A 20,530-nucleotide genomic window follows, 5' to 3' on the forward strand; every position below is an offset into this window, starting at 1 on the left:
TTTAAATCACTCTCCCATGTTGTGTAGTTTCAAACAGAATTAGTACTTCAGATAGATCCATGTTCTTAAACTCATATATTTTTTTATTTGCACAACTTGTTAATCTAATCATAAATGATCACAAACAAATGATTTGCTGTTTGAACTGTACGTCACAAAATTCAGCTTTATTGGGGGATTTACACGCTTTCAGATTGATTTCCTTTTTTTTGAGTGGCAGTGCAGTCAAAGCCATAACTGACATAATATAAAGGCTCCAAATGGACTTACAGATTAAAAAAAAAAAAAAGACAGAAATCTACAAACTCACTCAGATTGATAATTACAGTCACGGTGGGATTAAACGCCACATTTCTGTTGGGATCGTTGTTTCCGCTGTAAATGAGTGCATTCAGGCGTGACTGAAAGTTACTGCTGTGGTGTTGATTTCATAGAACCATGCAGGGTTCTTTATTCTTGTACTAGTAGTCTGGGTACTTTGTAATGTGCTGTCATGAAAGCACATTTTTCCACTTTAAGGAGGGTTGTGTGTTATTCTCATGTTTTTCCATGTTTTGTTTATTTATTATTTATTCAGTTTTATTCTCTGGCTGACAAACTGCGACCTCTCCATCTGCTCATGTGTCTCCATCTGTCACAGTGTGTGCATCTTTCACAATATTAGAACAAATCTCTGTAGGTAACTTAAGCACACTTGTCAGCTGAGAGTTTTACTGGTCTCCCCTCAAAAGGTCATTAATAAGAGCTAAGCTGGGAGGCTTTCGCTCTGAACCTCCTGCCGCTCTGCCCCACTGCTTGTCTGAGCTTAGATGTGACGATTGATCAGTGAGGCGACTTTGCAGCGCTGCGAAAGTGAAGGCTCCCTTTGAAATCTGTGTGTTTGAACAAGGCTGAGCGAAAATAAGCACAGAAGATTTCATTTTATTGTTTCTTAAAAGAGCACAGTCCCGCTGTTTATTTTCCTCTCAGTAGAGCTTCTTTGCTTACTTGGAGAAACAAATATTTTCCTGCAAAGCAAAGGCAGTGAATTAATGCTGTGCCTCTACTGGTACAAATATATATATATATATATATATATATATATATATATATATATATATATATATATACACCTGTAGCTGGACGTTTCTGATATGAAAGCCAATTCTCGCAGCCCCGGAGACGAGACGTGCTGCTACCGTTTCACCACAGGAGGCAGTAGAGTCGCTCTGCCCTGCTCTTACTCGTACGTGACAATATTTCTGTCTCCCTTCGCTCGCAGGATGTGAGTATTTACGGTGCCACCTCTTGTGGTCTTGCTACTATAACTTCCTCCCCCAACGCCACCTTAAGCATGTGTTCATTGCTGCGTTGACGCGCGGCAACAACTGCGGCTAATCCTGATGTTAAATGGCTGACAGTTGCGTGGCACCAGACGGAGTCTCCGAGCCCTCGGCGCTCCCGGGGCCACGCTCCTGGAAGGGCGAGGTGATTCCATGAATTAGATCAGTTTGAGGCAGACAGAGGGTTAGTATGTAAGATATGAACTTGATTCATCGTGTGGTATAGGGAGGGAGAATTCCTGTTTCCTTCAGCTTTCATATGCTTTATTCCTCATAATGAATTCTATTGACTGATGTAAACTTCTGTGTGTCACGCAGAGATTTTAACACATTTCAAGGACTTGGGATGAAATTTTCAATCCAATAATCGTCTCTCTTACATACAAAGAAGGATAAATTTCTCTACTAGAGTTCAGTAGTTCAGGTAACTCACTTGACTTTATTTACGTTTTATGACTGTAAAATCAGTTCCTGCCTCATTTCCTAAGATTTTAATATCTACTCATATCTGATGTGTACTTTCAGTACTGAAACCCTCATGGTACGATTCTGTGACACGCTGGTAAAGCTCGTCTGTGATTGGACGGTTGCAGTGAGTTTGTCCTCACGACTGGAATGTGGATATTAAGCTCAATTTCTCTGCTTTCTGGGAATGTTTAGATTTACTAGATATACTTAACGGTCTGGGAGTTACACTTCTGAAAAAGTATGCGTACCAATTCAGTGGTGACAGGATGTGCTGGGATACGAGAGGTTCAGCAAATGTTGTCTGTCATTGGCTGATTTGACGTCAGCCATTTCAGTGTTGCTTATAAAGATCTCAACACATCTGGACATGTGGAGGCTGGAACTGTGTGGAAGAGCTCCAGGTTAGAGGTGGTGGAGCGTGTTTACGACCACGACAGGTCACTGAGCGGAACAACAACAAAAATCATTAAAAAAAAAGATCTTTCAGTGTCACTTGATCAAAACTATTAACTTGTGAAATTATTATTCAGTGAAAATCATAAAATCTAGGTAGAGTTAGATTATTATTATTATTATTATTATTATTGAACATCTGATCTAATTCAACAATGTTTCCACATATTTCATCAGCACCAACATTTGTGAAGATTTGTGTAAAATGTGAGAGAAGACAAACAAAAGGTTGATTATTCACTATTAATCTCCGTCAGGCTGTTGCTGCTTTATCACAAATCAAACGTGTTAATGTCACGTTTGGCCATTCGGCTCTTTGTCCCTGCTGTTAAATCAATATTTCGATCACAGATTTGATCATTGACACGCTGTGGACTGGTTTTCCCGCCCTCATCCGGCAGCACACCGATCAGGTTTTGTCCTCGAAGGGTTTACAGGCGTTGAGTTGGCCGACTTAGCGGGGCTAACTATCTGGAACAATAGGAGCAAACAGAGTTAAAGGGGCTTAAACGTCTTTATACGCTGCATCAACATTGAAAGATAGTAATGGGAAAAGAGCGTTGTCAAATATTTCCCTCTGTATGTATTCACCAATGAGATTTGCACATATCTTGGACGGGCTTGAGAGGGATCCACCAGCTGATCCTGAAATCGTTGCAGTTTCAGGGTTGAGTCGTGGCGCCTCTATAAATGAAGCCGTGATGTGATGGTCTTCTGATAGCCGGAGGATAAATTAGGTTTGTTTTTTTAGTTTGTCGCTGCTCATCACGCTTTTGCTCCTCAAACTGTTCCGACTGTAATTACCAGATGATGTTTAGCTGTGAGATCATAAAACCGATGAAGATTATCTGGATTATCAAACAGTTCTGTCACTGCAGGGCTCTAAACAGCAAAGTCCCTCAATATCTGAAAGATATTGTACTTTATTGCTGTTTGCCCTCGTCAGGTATGGAATGATTGAAAGCTTTTTAATGAGAAGTTACAGATGTCGTGCAACTTTATGACATTTTGATTCCCTGAAAACGTGATCAGCAGTTGACCTTGGTTCAAATTACACAAGACAATCAATCCCATCCTTTGGGATTAACTCTTCATCACCACCTTTCTCGTGCTTGATGCTAAAATATATGAGCTGGCTGAGTTAAAAGGTCTCGGTGTAAACACAATCTAAATTTAAAAGTCCATTCAGCCGAAACTAATCAGGTGCGCCGCCCCTTTAAAATATTATGTGCAGTTTGCCTGTATGAAGCGTGTTTTATTACAAACATGTTTAATTCAAACCTTAACTAATTGGTGAATATTTTAGTAGGAGGAGGAACTTGTCAGATCATCCTACAATATGATTAATTAGTTTGAAAAACAATCGATTTCCAACTCTTAAGGATACTGAAACACCAAGGCCTTGAAAACGACTGAAATGCATGCAGACCATATGGTGTCGGTTTTTCTCGCTCTGCAGGATGAATGGACGGTGACTGACCGACACTAATGGACGACTTCAGGCTCCTCACTGCCTTTATGCTGAATTTATTTATTTTTTTTCAAAATCTTGACCAAAGCTACTTTCTGAACCACTTTTTAAAGAAGATTGTCAGTTTTGTTCTTTCTCACAATATGTTTTTTGTGTGTTTCTCCTGACCTGTACGAACAGCTGTTCTGTACAGAAAGAGGAGAGGATCTTGGACTTCACATGAAGCATTTATTGCTCCTTTCTCCTTTCAGAAGCTCGACCTTCCTCAGAATATCGCCACTGGTTGTGAGCACAGCTGCAGCTGTGCCGGTCGGCCTGTCGCTGCGATTTTATTGCCCAGACTTCGGCAGCATTTGGGGTTTAGTCCTTGGCTGCGTACCATAGTTGAACCGGCTGTATACTGTCTGCGTAACACGTCAGATGTGTTACCAATACGCTTATCCAATGCCACCGTTTACCCCGCACGTACAACTGTCACGTCATTAGCGTTACACTTATTATATACTATTGTACTATTGCCAGAGACTTAACAGCCGAGGCCCACGGTCACAATGGGAGCAGCGGCCGTGTCATCCCCGGGATACACTCGTAAATAATCACAGTTACAGCGTGTCTAAGTCCGTGTCTGCAGCAGTGAATCAGCTCCTCTTCTCATCCTCCCAACTGCAAAGGTACAGATTGTTCCTGACAGTAATAAGTGAGGTTGCGGCGCGGCCGCCGACTCGTGACGCGGCGTCGTCTCGCCGTTCGGCCGTCTGGATCAGACTGAATCCAAAACTTGAGAAGAGTACCAACTCTCAGTCAGGCCGTGAGTCATGGTTTGTACTTACTATTTTACTATTAGCACATTTTTTATAACCCTAATTTTAACCAACCATCCTGCGCCGTGTTTCTTTTCCAGTTTTCAATCATCTAAATTTCAAACGTCGATCAGACCTCGAAATTTGTGTTTTATGCGTCCAGCCGGTTGCCACCGGATATGAATAGAGACTGAAATGATGAAGTGAAAGATCATCACCTGTCAACACAATGGAGCAATAGAGCTTCATCTGCTTGTTGACATGTCGAGCAGGAATGCGTGAACATTTACATTGAAAGGTTGACCGGGACAGAAAACTGGTGACATCTTGTCTCTAACTATTCTAAACGCACCGTGCTGAATATGGCCCGAGTAATTTCATATAAAATGACAATAAGACATTTTCGTCCAACAAAAGTCCGTCCTCTTTGTGTCACTGCAAAAAAAAAAAAAGACCTCAGTATTTCCACATTCAGTCGGTGATCAAATCAAAGTTGCTCAGGAGAAATGAAAACACTTGTGTTTTTCTTCCCTGCTGTTGCTCAGGTTGTGTGTAGGTAGTGTGATGTAGGTAAGCCTGGGTAGGTGGGCATTCTGCCTGAATTGAGAATAATTACTCCCCACATGTGGATCGGTGAGTCACAAGTGAGTCAGACACCATTTTAGGCTCTTGTCAATACCGCCGCCGCCGCCGTGCTATTTTCCTCTGACGGGGCGGGCGTGAGTAGGAGGCTCTGTGCTGTCAGTCACACTTTTGGTGCGTTTTGTTCCAGATATTGGAAAAAGGGGAGGATTGGTGCCACTTTGTAGAACTCAAACTTCAGCTTTTGGCCCTTCAGACGTAGAGGTGAAACACATTGTTAGAAGGGACGTCGGTTTGGTTTCATTTTGTGAACGAAGAGACATTTTTTTCTCACGAATCCATTTCAGTCCCAAGGTTTGCAGTCAGATCCCCTCCGTGTTCTTTCTGCAATGTGAAAGTGTCCTTGGGTGGAACCCCGAACCCCAACGTGCTCCCGATATACTGGCAGCTGAGTCTATTGGTGTGTGAGAGTGTGAACGATTGTATGTGTGAATGTTACCGATTGAGCGGTAAAATGTCCTACATAGGTGACGTCCCTTTAACAATTATTACTGCCATACTTTTCAAGCAGATTGCAGATTTGTTCAAATACAAAAGTTTCATTTCAAACGGTGTAACTGTTATTTTATCAATAACTTCCTCTCAGCTGATCATTTGTTACAGGATCAAACAACAAGCTGATTTCCTGTTTGCTTACTGTGAGAGGAATAAAGAAGATAATCGTGAGCTTGTTCAACTCAGAAAATCTCCCAAAGCTCCTCTTAATCTGATCATAAATGTGTGACTTTGACCTGGAGACTTCTTAGTGGACGGAAGAGTCGAACTTTTAGACGTGTCGACTGGTACGTCTTTCAAAATAATAGAAATATATTATGAGTGTCTGTATTGACGTTGCCCAGTCATACAACCATGTAGACGATCGTTGCAAGGTCACACACACACACACACACACACACACACACACACACACACACACACACACACACACACACACACACACACACACACACACACACACACACACACACACACACACACACACACACACACACACGGTGCGATGCTCGGCCTCAGCTCTGAATTTGGAGAATGTACTGAATGCATGTTGCCCTACAGGTTTACCAGTAGGAGAGTGTTGGTGTGTGTGCGACACATAAAGCCGCCCCCCTCCTGTTCTAAGTCCCTCACAGCCAGCGCTCTCTGCCCCGCCAGGCCGCCACCGACAGCTGTGGCCGGGGGAGATTGGAGCACGTGTGCTCACCCCAAAGGCATCCTGCCTTCATCCACATGCTGCCAGGGGCACAATACGGGAAATCAAACGCACTGTACAGCACTACACAGGTGAAGCTCAGACATGCACACAAAGAGGCTTTCAAAAAAAGAAAAGGGACTTAACAGAAGTGATGTAAGTTGCAAGGAACAGTTTGTTTCCATCCACCTGTTTCTTTTCCCCCGCCGACATGAACATTAGTCTATGAAAGATAATCTGCCTGAAATATTCTGTGGTCCTCGTTGTTTGGAGGCAATTCCAGAAGCTGCTGCTACAAACTGGACAGACGACCAACAGAAAGAAGTTTCCCAGTGGAGTTGCACAAGAATGAAAGGATTATTTTGGTACAGTCAACTTTGTATTGTTCTCCCTGAAGCTTTCTGTTATTCCTTTGGAGTGAGTCAGAGGGGCAAGGAAGATCACACTGAAACAAATACATCATATTTTATCAAACATTTGAACCAGAATGAGGCTTTAATGGTGCTGACCTCTCTGGCTTTATTATTTCAGCCTAAAAATGAATGTACAGTGTTTGTCTTGCTTTAGCGTTGGTTCTCCTTTTCTTTCAGTGATCCGATCCACTTGGAAGAGGTCATATGATGTAAAATCCACTTTCTAGAGGTTCTCCAGCAGTACTAATCGTCCCCATACATGGACTGACGTCCCAGAAGTGAAGACGGTCTGTCCTCTCTGTCCCTGGCTTGTTTCAGGTTTTAAAAAGTGTGTTGCTCCAACCAGCCAATCAGAAATCAAACCCTATATAGTGTCATCGGGGGTTTAGCCAATCCCAATCAAGGTAGGCCCTCCCTTTGACTCCTCCCACAATTAGGCAGATCTGCTCTGGCACATGGCGCCACGAGAGGAAGTACTTCCTCCTCTTCCCAAGATGGGCATGTGTGGGCGGAGCCAGTCCAGCTCACACAGACACAGCAGATTCTGAATGCAGCTCCTATGATCCAATATTCAAATGTTCACCCTTTAAATATTTCTTCAGACAAATTCTCCTGCTCTGATCTGAGTCTTGTAATTTTATTTGTAGTTTCATTACTGAGCTTCTCCTCAGCAGGTTTGCTGAATTGAAAGTAGAGAATATAAAATATAAATATTAAAATGTAACTTGTGAAACTTCCTTATTTTATTTGTTGTGTGTGTTACTGTAAATCCATAATTAATTGCAGTCTGTACAGTCACTTCTTGACCTGGTAGCACAAATCAAAAGTAACTAGTTCCTCAGCAACTCCTGCATTACCTTAATTAAATGTGTCTGATAATGTGGCCCAGTTGAATTATGAACGGCTGAGCTGTCAGCACAGTGTGGGGCAGTCTGATGACTGAATTACCCATTCTACTGAAATTACATCAGTTAGTTGGAGGGGACTGTTTGAGTTTAACTTTGACTTAATTTACTGTTTGAGTTTAACTTTGACTTAATTTACTGCATGTTGCTGTTAGAAAGGCTGAGCAGTGAGAAAGAGACCATTGTCAGCAATGACAAAAGTAATAGATCAAAACTACATCGGAAATCCCTGTTACCAACTTTATCACAATAATCTAACTTGTTACTGCTAATGGTATTTTATAATGTGGCTCAATGCATCCCATTATGTAACTTGTAATCAAAATAAAGTAATGATGCACTTCTGTAAATACTGTTTTAGGATGATACCAAAACACTTCTGGCAAGATAGAGTGTGATCGTACCTGTGAATGTAAATATTTGGGAGTTGAAGAATTGCTTCGAGAGTGTGTGTGTGTGTGGGTGTGGGTGTGGGTGTGGGTGTGGGTGTGTGGGTGTGTGTGTGTGTGTGTGTGTGTGTGTGTGTGTGTGTGTGTGTGTGTGTGTGTGTGGGTGTGGGTGTAGTGGAGCAACACAATGAATTCCTCTGGCACAACCTTTTACTAACAATGACTGTGTGTCACTGCCGGGTGATAATCCCTGCTAATCCCGCCCCTTTTTTGTCTTGGAAAAAAAACAAAAACCAGACAGTAAACAAATAGGAGACTCACGACATTGGGGGCGCCATGTTATGTTTGGGGTTTTGGCTCGCCGTGCGCCTGGGATTTGGAATTAGTTGGTGGTGTAAATCAGCTCGACTGAGAGAGATTATTGAATTAGGACTTCCATCAGAATCGGAGAAGGAATGAGCTCCGGGCCTCCAGCTTATTACCAGGAGTCCGGCTATGTTTAGTAGAAACACCAGGCTCAGCCTCTTGGCCCGAGACGACAGGCTGCCCAGAGGAGAACAGCAAACCCATGGAAGGGATGCAAGGGGTGATAATTACCTGCTCAGAATTATTCATAATTACCAGATAAACGATCTGTGTGTGAAGTATGACTCATCCATCCTTAATTCAATCAGCAGAGCGGCAGTGCTGGATTGTACTTCAGACCAGGACGACGTCCACCAGTGTGGCCACCAAGCAGTAAATATTACTATGATGTCAAACCTCGTCGTGACTTTGTCAGGTGTTAAGATGCCCGAGTGAAGATGCAGTGAAGATACAGTGTGTACAACTGTGTACCGTTTTGCTTATTCAGCCGTTTTATTTGGTGTGAATTTGTGGTTTTTCTTTAGATTAATCTGGTTTTTATGGATGGAATATGTGGCCCATGGATCAAACGTCCATATTTCACATGGTGTCTACATGGAGCAGGTCTCCTTCCACCCTCAGGTTTGGCAGCATTATGACCTTCGCCAACCTTATGTATTTATGCATTTATTTATTTATTTATTTATTCGTTTGTATGTGTTTTACCAACTATTCACAAAAACTGCACCACCCAAGTTGCATGAAAATTTTAGGGATGATTTGTCGTCATATAAGGACCAATCCTTTAGATTTGGGGAGATTAGTGGCTAATTGTTTCTGAATAAATCCCCAAAAATGGTGAAAAAATGTCCCATACAAAGCGGATGAGAGAGGCACCTCATGGAGGAGATCAAAGGAGTCAGCATTTGTTACCATGGAGACGTGGCTTTTGCAAAAACTTTTCACCCAAATTGCAAATCATCCCTGAAAATTCAATAAAATTGAATGAAATAAAACATTAAATATTGAGAGCAATGGGGTCAAAGGTCAAGGTCTCGGTCACGAAAAGGTCAAAACCTGTTTTCGTCATGACGCAGTCAGTTTTTATCCGATTGATGTCGAACCAATGGCAAAATGTTCAGTTTTCAATTCCCTGTCCTCTGACCTGCCACAGGGTGCAGTGAAGTCATTACCCTGGTTAGCGGTTGAGGGGTTAAAGGTCACGGTCTGTGTCTCTGTCAAACAATGACAGATGATGGAAGTTGTGGTGGACCAAACAATCTGGTAATCCACTGGTTTCCATGGTGACAGCGCTGTACCGAGTTCCAGTCCTCAGTTCCAGGTTTCTCCCAGCGGAGCAGGAGCTCCTAGTGTGACGTTGTGTGTTAATGGCTGAATGTTGCTGACCTTGTAAACTGGTGAAAGTGTTGTGTAACTGAAGTCCATTCACTCTGCTGGGTATAGTTTTCCTATGGAGTTAACACTTTTTGCAATAAAGATGTTTTGGTAAACAACGGAAGAACACAATTGTCGAACCATCATTCATTCAGAAACTATGAGTTACATTTGATCTGAAGGCTGTAAAAGCTGAAATGTCATCAAGGCAGACTTGACTCTGTTCTGTGAGAATCATGCACATTTGACTTGTGTGTCACTGGAATACACGACTCACATTCCTGTACTGGTCTGATTGAACTGGTGTGGACCTGAAGAGGACGAGAGGCAGAAGCAGAGTCAGTAGAAACACTCAGCCGCTGTCGGATGTGACCCTGATTTCTCATTTTAAAGTTATTTTGGAGGCACGTTGCTTGAATTGGATGTGTGATCTGATCATGTAAACAGGTGGCAGTGGGTCATGTGTGCAGATACTCAACAGAAAGACAGAAATAGACACTTGAATAAATGATCCTTTTTGAAGAACTCTGCTCTCAAACTCAATCATTGATTGTGTGTCTTGTGCTGATATAAATCTTTATCTTCTGCCTGCGTCATGAGGAACACTTTCCAGACGGTCTGTTGAGACTCTCGGTCATCCAGGTCACAGTATCACTGCTTCTGACCTCCTGTCCCGTTGCCTTTTAAGACGAACTTCCAGATCCACGACGGGTGCCCATTAAATGTCTTTTTTCAGTGAAGACATTGGCTGAGCTCGACCAAACTTGTTTGTTCTCTTGCTTGTAAAGCAACATGTGTTGGTTCTAAAACGGGCTTTTACATGTGCCGTCATACATATCCAGATTTATTGGTTTGGGGTCAGCAGAGGCCCGCGGGGATAGGTCAGAGTTCTTTCTCATCTAAGGAACGCCATTGCTGGCATAACTCTTCATCTGTTCAATAAACTGTCTAAGCATTTATAATCCCCAAAATATACGGAATATAGATAGAGTTTCATACGACAGAAAGAAAAAGAATCAACGCGGGCAATAGAGCAGCAGCTTGATATTAACAGGGTTGGTTAATGTGGCTCCTTGACTTGGTTCTATTTGTTTTACGTCTGCAGAAGCGAAAGGGAAAGCCGGTCTGTGGAAGTAGACAGCAGAGTCTTTTCTCACCCTGTTATATTCAGAACTCTGCCTGTCGGGCATACGGCAGGTGGGTGACATCAATTATCCTGTGTCATGTGACCCGCCCTGCCAACGGCTCCTTACAGTTATATACAACTTAACCTTAACCTAACAACTCAACAATTGTAACCGTAGATCCAGTCTGTACCAATGTTAATGGTTTGCCATGCCTGATATCTGCTGGGAAGTCTACGCTTTTCTATCACCTGATCAGCGTCGGCCTTCAGAGGAAGCAGGTTGGCCACATTGCTGACATTTTGTCGAGTTGTTGACGGCCGAGAGCCGAGCGCCTTCAGTGCAGTCGCTCTGCATCGTCACTGTGTGGAAAGGTAAATAAATAAAAGCTGTCTGGAGGAACTGGCTTGTGTTGAGATCAGTACCGGTCCTTGCATACAGCCCTTTCAGCGAGCTTCAGGACAGATACGAGGTTAGATTTGTTTTTGGAACCTCGACAGCACTTTGCATTTTGATTGATACGAGGATCTTTGTTATTATTTGGTGACGGGGTGTCAGCTGCAGATCCTTCCAGTCCTGGAAGTTGCAAGGTGGAGTTTCCATGAAATCTTATGCATCAATAACCCTTGGCCGCCCTTGACCCTGTCGCCGGTTATCACGTTTCCAGTTATGATAGATGCTGACCACTGCAGGCTGAGAACGATCCAGAAGAACTTGTCTCGCCATCACAGATTGACCCAATCTCACCCAGATCCTTACGGTGGCCACTTTATCCTGCTTCTAACACTTTATCTTCAGGTGCTGCCGAATATATTGGTATCAAGTACTTCACCTGCCAGTGGCCATGATAAAAAGGTCAAATAAAGAATCGCAAACATATAAACTCAGAATAATCAGCAATAAAACTCAGGCTAAAGAAAGACTCCGATCATAGTTGTGTCCCGCGTTCATTTCCTGTAAAGTCTCATTTCACATCACAGCAGAGAGTCACCGCTTTTCACCAACAGTTCCGTTTTAACTCCATCCTGCTGGCATTTGAATTCAGTGTTGGCCTCCCGGGTCCACTCACACAAAAGCTTTTTGCCATGAAGGATCTGCATGTTGCAGAAACGCTCAGCTACAATTACACAATAACGGAACCGCTCTCCCCTCCGGCCATTTTACACTTTATCAAGAGATTATACACCAGCGGGGACTCCCAGAATGTGGGAACAGATTTACATCCAGGGATTAGATTTAAATGGGGTGAGGAGGATGGCAATAGAACCAACGATTCCCTGAAGACTCTCCTGCCACCAGTGAGAAGCGCTCAGTCTGTCACCGAGCCCACTTTGTCTTCACTTTCATGTAATCAAGACCAGGCGGGGTGCCTTCCTGCAGCCTCGACCCCGCCACAGTAAAGCAGGTGTCATACAGTGATTTATTAATATTGTGGTGATTTTACAACAGTTTTCATCCAATGGAGAAACTTTTGCGCCATTGGAATGAATCATATTCTCACTTTATATTCTATATTGAGCCAGCTGAGAATGAAAACTTCACTGAAATAACACAACTACACGTGTGTGCATTTTCTTGAGGAAGGAATGATTGAGAGAGACTAATAAAGTAGTTAGATTACAATGTAATTATCACGTTCTTTTCACCAATATTTTTCTTTCTTTATTTTTTATTTTTAAACCATCATCTCAACAATGTTGCTCGGCGCAGTAATAAGACAATAAAAATGTAATTAAACAGTAAAAAATTTAATTAAAGAAAAAAAAGGTTTAAACAAATATAGCAGTAATGACAGTTATTAATCTAAACAAGCACAACACGTCACAAAACCTCCATTACATACAGCAGTTGTCAAACTTTGCTCATGTACAGATAGAACCTCTAACTTGCAGTATTTAGTGAAGTAACCCCCGACTATGTCTTTAACTTCTTGCTTCTCTCTTCAGGTCATTGCAGCAGAGCATCTTCCTCCTCTATTGCTACAGCAGAGTCTTCCTCACACTGCCTCCAGGAAAATTGTCTTTATCTTTTCCCTCCTGGAAGCTCCACCGCAGACGTCCTTTACTCAACATGTCCTACATTTCACCTCGGCGCATTTCCAAACCGTCTCAACCTGATTGTTCAGGCTTCATATCTTAACTCTTCAACCTGATCCGCTCATTTCTTATCCTGTCAGATGGCGGTCTCTACCTTGGTGCTGCCTCGGACGGTGCCTCTGTCCAGAACACATGTTAAAGTCTTCTAGAGACTTTCAGTCTTTATGTCCCACAGCAGCCCTCACACACACACACACACACACACACACACACACACACACACACACACACACACACACACACACACACACACACACACACACACACACACACACACACACACACACACACACACACACACACACACACACACACACACCTCCACCTCCACCCATGCCATCCTACATGCACTCTCTTCTTCATCTCTGTTGTTCACTTTCCATTGGTTGACCTCTTCCACTTCAACTCGTCTCCCTTTGCTGCGTCTCGTTATTTGTCTTCTCCGGTCCTCCCCCCTCCCTCAGTGCTGCTTTACAGGATCTCGTACAATCACCGCTTATATTTGACTTGTGAAGTGCCAATATAGGTGAATGGTCAGGGTTACCTTCCTGATTATTTATTCAGAATGCATCAACAATTGTATGTGTTGACTGTTGTACTGTAGCTGCCCTTTAAAGATGTGTTTTTATATTCATGCATTCATCCCGAGGTTTTAGATCAGGATGTTGCTCAGTTTGGCAGCACTCTTTGGAAAGTGGTAGTCTGACGCAGGAACCTAAACCTACTCTCAGATTGCATTTACCCACCAGAGTAATATCTGCAGTAAAGAGCCACATTCCTTCCAGTGAAGGTGCCATTAAACACCCTGGAGCAGCAGGAGTTCAGAATCGAGAATATTTCAGGAGTAAGTGATGAATCATGTAACGGTCTGTGGGTTCAGGGTGAGTCACCGCACTGTCTGTCAGCACAGATTTTACATAACACCAAAAACAGTAACTGTGGGAAGTATGTCAGGTCGTACTTTGTTGTTATTTGGATGTACCTTTTTTCTTCTCTAATGAAATAGAACTCCAGCTACAAATGCATTCTTCTTTTTGCAGTTCTCTCATGCAGGTTATTGACATACCAGTTGTTCTCCTGACTCATCACAGTTACAGTATGTAACTTTTTTTTACACTTTTTCCATCATGATGTTTTTTTTCCTTCTTCTTCCCACACTTGCACTTTAGTGCGCACGTCCATGTCTTGTCCTCACCCACACAGTCTGATGACCACGTAGAGGTGAGATCACACCTGTGCTTTGTCCTCCAGCCTCCTTTCCAACGAGCTGATGGAACTTTATTAGACATTTGCATTTGTTTTGGTTTGCTGATGATTTCAGCTCGAGATGAAGAGTGAAAACACGCGTTTGTAAAGTGTCAAACAGATCTGTGCGACATGTGGTGAGGACGGTGGACCTGCCGTCTTGTCTGGCTCCTGCAAGACAAGATGCTGCAGCTGCTGAACCTGTTCAGCAAAGCACCCGTCAGATAAACCTCCTGAACGGTTTGGGTCCACCTTGTATAATTCTCAGATGTCTTCCTGTCACATCAGTTAACGTGGACAGTCTTTGTGGCTTTTACTGGAATAATAGAAAACTTCTCTGTTATGAAGACGAGTGTGTGTTGATGAGCCCACCCTGGTAACAGAAGTACTTCACACCACTGTCTCCAAGGCAAGAACAACCATTTGTCAACCTCCTATTCCTGGCTGCTGCTATCAGCCACTCTACTGCCGCTATCATCGAGTGTCCGGCAGGGATGATGAAGAGATGTCTGGGGGGGGGGGGGGGGGGGGCTGGTGAAGAAGAGGAGTACAATGGGAATGTAATGAATGTGAAGCACAAGAAGCTATAAACCGAATGTGAGAGAGAGAGGGAGAGAGAAACAGAGAGAGAGAGAGAGAGAGACACGGAGAGAGAAAGACACGGAGAGAGAGAGACACGGAGAGAGAGAGAGACACAGAGAGAGAGAGACACGGAGAGAGAGAGACGGAGAGAGAGAGAGAGAGAGAGAGAGAGAGACACGGAGAGAGAGAGAGAGAGACACGGAGAGAGAGAGAGAGACACGGAGAGAGAGAGACAGAGAGAGAGAGAGAGAGAGACACGGAGAGAGAAAGACACGGAGAGAGAGAGACACGGAGAGAGAGAGACACGGAGAGAGAGAGAGAGACACAGAGAGAGAGAGACACGGAGAGAGAGAGAGACACAGAGAGAGAGAGAGACGGAGAGAGAGAGAGAGAGAGAGAGAGAGAGACACGGAGAGAGAGAGAGAGAGACATGGAGAGAGAGAGAGAGACACGGAGAGAGAGAGACAGAGAGAGAGAGAGAGAGAGAGAGAGAGACACGGAGAGAGAGAGAGAGACACACAAAGAGAGAGAGAGAGAGAGACGGAGAGAGAGAGACACGGAGAGAGAGAGAGACACACACAAAGAGAGAGAGAGAGAGACACACAAAGAGAGAGAGAGACACGGAGAGAGAGAGAGAGACGGAGAGAGAGAGAGAGAGATACACAGAGAGAGAGAGACAAAGAGAGAGACACAGAGACAGCAAGAGAGAGAGACACAAAGAGAGAGAGAGAGAGAGAGAGAGAGAGAGAGAGAGGTGTGCTCTCAAACAGGAAGAAATGCTGTCATACATGGCGGTTTGAGGAACAGATTAGAAAATACCCTGAGTGACGAGGGAGGGGGGCCTGGAGGGTCTGTTTGTCATCCCAACGTCAAAATCCACATCGAAGAACTTCGTGTCATTTAACCTCCCAACTAATCAGCAGCACAGGTGGAGGGTTCTGACTTCCCCTTCGACGCGACGCCTATTATACAATCTGCATTTTCCTTCTGATAAAAAGTGGAGTGACGGCACAGTGCGATTTGAATACATGAGATTGTACTGGTGTTTGTGCGTCTGGGTCTGGGGGGGCTGAGACATCCAGCCGTCAGTGACTCATCAGGGGGAAGGTAGCAGGAACCTTCCTGTCTCCCTGCATGTGGGCGATTGTCTGTTTTCCCCTCGAAGACGGAGGTTTTTATCTAGTTTACTATCAGACTGAGCTGTTCAACCTCTACGTTGTCTCCATCCTGCGTAAACAGCTGTGATATAAATACTTCAACTTATAGATAAATACTGTGTGTGATAGGATGTAGAAAACTGTCTTAGACACGATACAGAAAAGATAAACTCTTTCTGTATGGTTTCTTTTTTTTACTGCATAGACTCCCAGCTGGCAAGGAAGTTTAATGTTCCTATGAAAATTAACACAAAATACAATGAATGCTCTTAGACTGGCCTTCGTAATGATTAAAGGTGCTTGTACTTTATGGGGAGCTTTGTTCTGAAGAATTCTACTTATTAGAATTGTATTCATGCCACAGTAGCAGGAAAAAAACATCACAAAATGTAAATTACATACTATTTTCTTTACTATTAATCCAACTCCAAGTTCACATCTCAGCAGAAACAAGTTGTAATGTGATAACATCCTCCTATGAATTAATTTGAGTTAGTTTGGGCAGTTTTCCAAAGACTTTTGTTGACATGTTTACATGCTCCTGCCGCCATATTGTTCACAACAAGTAGTTCTCTCGTGTAGCGTGCCATTGGAGTGTAAATAGGTGGATGTGATTGGGAATATAAAACCCTTAAGATTTCTATCCATTTAAATTCTACAGTGCTTTAATAAAGTCAGTTCAAAATATTCTTTATTAGGAGGTAGGGCAGAACAATACAGCATCATTATTTTACATCCACAAGTTAAGTAAGACTGAGATGCTTTGCAGTTTAACAAATAAATCAATTAATAATAATAATAATAATTTTGAAGAGAAAGACATTGTGAGGGAAACATTCCAACTCCTTTGGTCATTTTTTATATTCATTGTGGCCCAAAAGAAAGACTTTGTGCAAAACAAACAACAACAAAAAAACTATAGAACTCATAATGAGTATTAAAATGGAAATATGTAATAATAATAATAATAATTAATACTTGATAACTTCAACCCCACTATTGCAGATTAAGACAATGAGACAAAATATGAGAAACCCCAGTTAAAACAGACCGAGGGATTATCAAATGTCACAATTATGAACTTCCGCAATCATCAGAATACTTTTTACCTCAAGACCTCCAAGAATGAAAGTAACTTGAAGCTATTTGTATTGGTATCGTTTTCACTCACTACTTTACCACCTGCTGCTCCATTATCACCTTTATGCTGTCAAACCACTGCGCATTGAAAAACACCGGGATGTTAGTCACTGTGCATGTAACTGTATACTGTGCAAATCTGTGAGGCGTATGAAGTCACTCTTCTCACTCTGGCCTTTGTTTTTTATGTGGCTGTAATTCTGGTGACTGATGAGCTCAGTTTATGAAACGGACGTTTATTATCTGTGACGTGTGCGTGTGTGTGTGTGTGTGTGTGTGTGTGTGAGATGTGGATGCACTTGGTGAAAGTAGAAGTCACATTCATTTCCCCTTCCGTTGTGGTTTTGTGTCTTTGGCCGCCTTCTCTCCTGTTTGGACGACTGTTCTTCATGTTTATGTTCAGTTTATGTGAATGAAATTAAAGATAGATCCCATCACTTGATGTCTGTTTCTATGAAACGATAAAGACCCAAATGAAAAGTTATTGCAGTATTTCAGTTTTACGAGTGTGAATTATTCCAATGACCAAGCTCCTTGGGTAAATCCCAGGATGGCCATTACTCCAGGCCATAGCCAACCCATTCTGTCCACTGGCTTCTGGGGGGATTTCAAACTTAAACTGAAGTTCTGATGGACGGCAGGCGTCCTGGTTTTTTCCTCCCCTTCAGTTCCTTTGTCATTTTCAGATCTCCCACTGAGCAGCTGTTGGAAAAAGTTACTTGCCTTCATTGTTTGGTCTAAGTTACACTTCTGTCTCTCTGAGCAGCCGGCGGCTTCCTGAGATGAGACGTACGACTGAAATGTCCTTTATGTCTCAGTCAGCACTGTGACGCCCCCCGCCATGTGATCGGCTGCTTTTCACATTAATATTTCATTGATGTTCTGTCTCCACTGTGTTATTCTGCTTCGCCATGCAGCCTGTCTCCTGGCTGGATCTTGATATCTCAAACTTCTGAGATCTTTTGGCAATACTGACCAACGGAGGAGTCAGTAGGTGGAGGGTGCTGGCGGCATGGTCTCATGCAACATGTAGGATTGTTCTCCTACATTCCAAGTAAATTAGTTTGAGGTTTTTGGTGTTTCTACAATCGACTGTAGGAGTGAATGTGAGTGTGATAGCTCCCCTCAGCTGGTCTGGACGGCGGCTGCGGGAGTCTGTACTGACACCAGGAAACTGGATCACATCACACCGCTCTTGAAATTACTTCTTGTGAGTCAGAGGAGTTTTAACTTCTGCTCCTCGTCTGCAGAGCTTGTTCATTCTGAGGCACCCAGACCCTTCAGGTCATCTGAGATTGGTTTACACTATGTTCCTCGGACCAGAACCAAACAAGGTGAAGTGGCGCCACTCGCTGTGTTTACATGGTCCAGACGACTCATCAGGCCGGCGCTGCTTCTTTTTTATCTCTTTTGAAAACCTGAAATGTCCAACAAACATTCTGCTTGTTCAGAGTGGTAATGTGAGTAACATGGGATTGTTGTCTCCTGAAGTGAACAGTTGGGTTTTGCCACTGCCAGTTCTCTCGTGATGTAACAGACGTGCGTCCAAAGCTCGGGCCGGGGGAATCCGTCCAATGGGCCGTTAACACGAACTCTGATCTCATCATAAACAGGGTCACACCCCCTCCTCCGATCTGATAGTAATATCAGTCATATACAGACAATCTAATCACATTCAAGTGTTTACATGACACAATCTTAACTGGATCAGTGTGTAATCGGATTGCTTTCGCTTCATGTAACCGCAGCTACTTAAATATCTCAAACACTTTATCGTACATACTGTCAGGTATCGCGCTCACACTTTGTCTTTCCTGGTCTCTCTTGCCGGGACTCTTACTAACAATGACAATTACCTTTGTAACTAACTTTGCCATATCAGAGACGCTAAAAATACAGGATGTCGTCGACCTTAATACACCAGCTGTCATGTATAAGACGCATAATTATAATGTTACACCTCATATCCAGAAGTTATTAAAGCATAGAGACTCCATGTAGGCTCAGGGGTTACTGGGTTTTTTCTTAAGAATACGGCAAGAACAAATTAAAAAAGTAGATGCGTAAGAGGGGTTAGTCTTTGGAACAACTTGGAACTGAAAGAAATCGGATATTCCTAAAACATTTAAAAGACGGTTAAAGTTCACAACTTGAGCTCAGGAAGGAGATTAAAAGACACCGTGTTCCCTTTTGTATTTGGTTGACTGAATAAACTATTACTACTACCGCTACTCAACCTCCTAAAGATTTATTCTAACTTTTATGGGGCAGTTGCAACCAGTGTCGGCAGCATTTCCCTTCAACGGGAAGAAACACGGCGCATGTGATGTAATTAATATAGGAAGTATAGTAATAGTAACATTAAAACATTGTTGATGCCATTAACATTAAAATGATTTAACACATTCTGTAGTTTTGATTCATAGATGGATGGACGGCTGGATAAATAGAGAGATACTATACATAGATGGACACTAAAGATAGACAGATATTATAGATAGAAATAAAGAAGGATCCTATAATTACACAGCAAAGTTAAGCACTGTGACCTTCTCTTCTCAATTCAGGTTTGGTATAAAAAAGTCTTTATGACCTTGGAAGTCATTTAACTCAATAATGGATTCATTCTTCAAAACAATCGTCTGAACAGTCGTTCATTTTCTGGTTATCATCACATGTGACCGCTGCAGTTTGAGGGTTTTGTTATGTGAACTTTGTATTTTCTGATCAGTGTCTCCGGTCGGTGAGCGTTTGGCCGCGCCGCCTGATGGTGGCGCCGCCGCCTGATGGTGGCGCTTCGTTTGGTTTATTTCTTTTCTTTCAATTCACTTTGTGAGCACAAAGAGCAATGTCTTGATCTGATAATAAATCACACTGTGGTACTTCTTAAAGTGACGGGAGGTGAGAAGTAAACTCTGCTGCCATTGGCTGCGAGGCCGGAGAGAGGGACGACACAGCTGGCTGGGATTGGTATTTGTGAGCGTGGCAGCAGTGACAGATGGCAAAATGCAATGCTGGCTTTGGTCGGAGACGGAGGGGAGTGGGAGTGAGGTAAGACCAGAAAGAGGGGAAGGAGAGAAGGAGGGGTTGTGGGAATCATGGCTACGTCACCTCGCACACCGATATAGCCCTGATGTTGCTGACCGCAGTCGGGGAAGACTCCAGTTGGGTCTTCCTTCCTCACTGTACCCCCGCAGCCAATCAGAGAAATGTGACAATCCATTCTGCATGTTTATATTTGGAACTGTAGAATTTCATAAAGAAACATTTGGACTTATTATGTGTCAGTACACTGCAGTGAAAAAGAAATTTACTGTCCTCTCCCGGGGAGGGCGGCTATAAATAACTATTTCATAGCAGCAGCAGCAAAAATGGCTGTTGAAGCTCAGTTGTT

This window comes from Lipophrys pholis (assembly GCF_963383615.2).
Source record: "Lipophrys pholis genome assembly, chromosome: 5".
Classification (NCBI taxonomy): Eukaryota; Metazoa; Chordata; class Actinopteri; order Blenniiformes; family Blenniidae; genus Lipophrys; species Lipophrys pholis.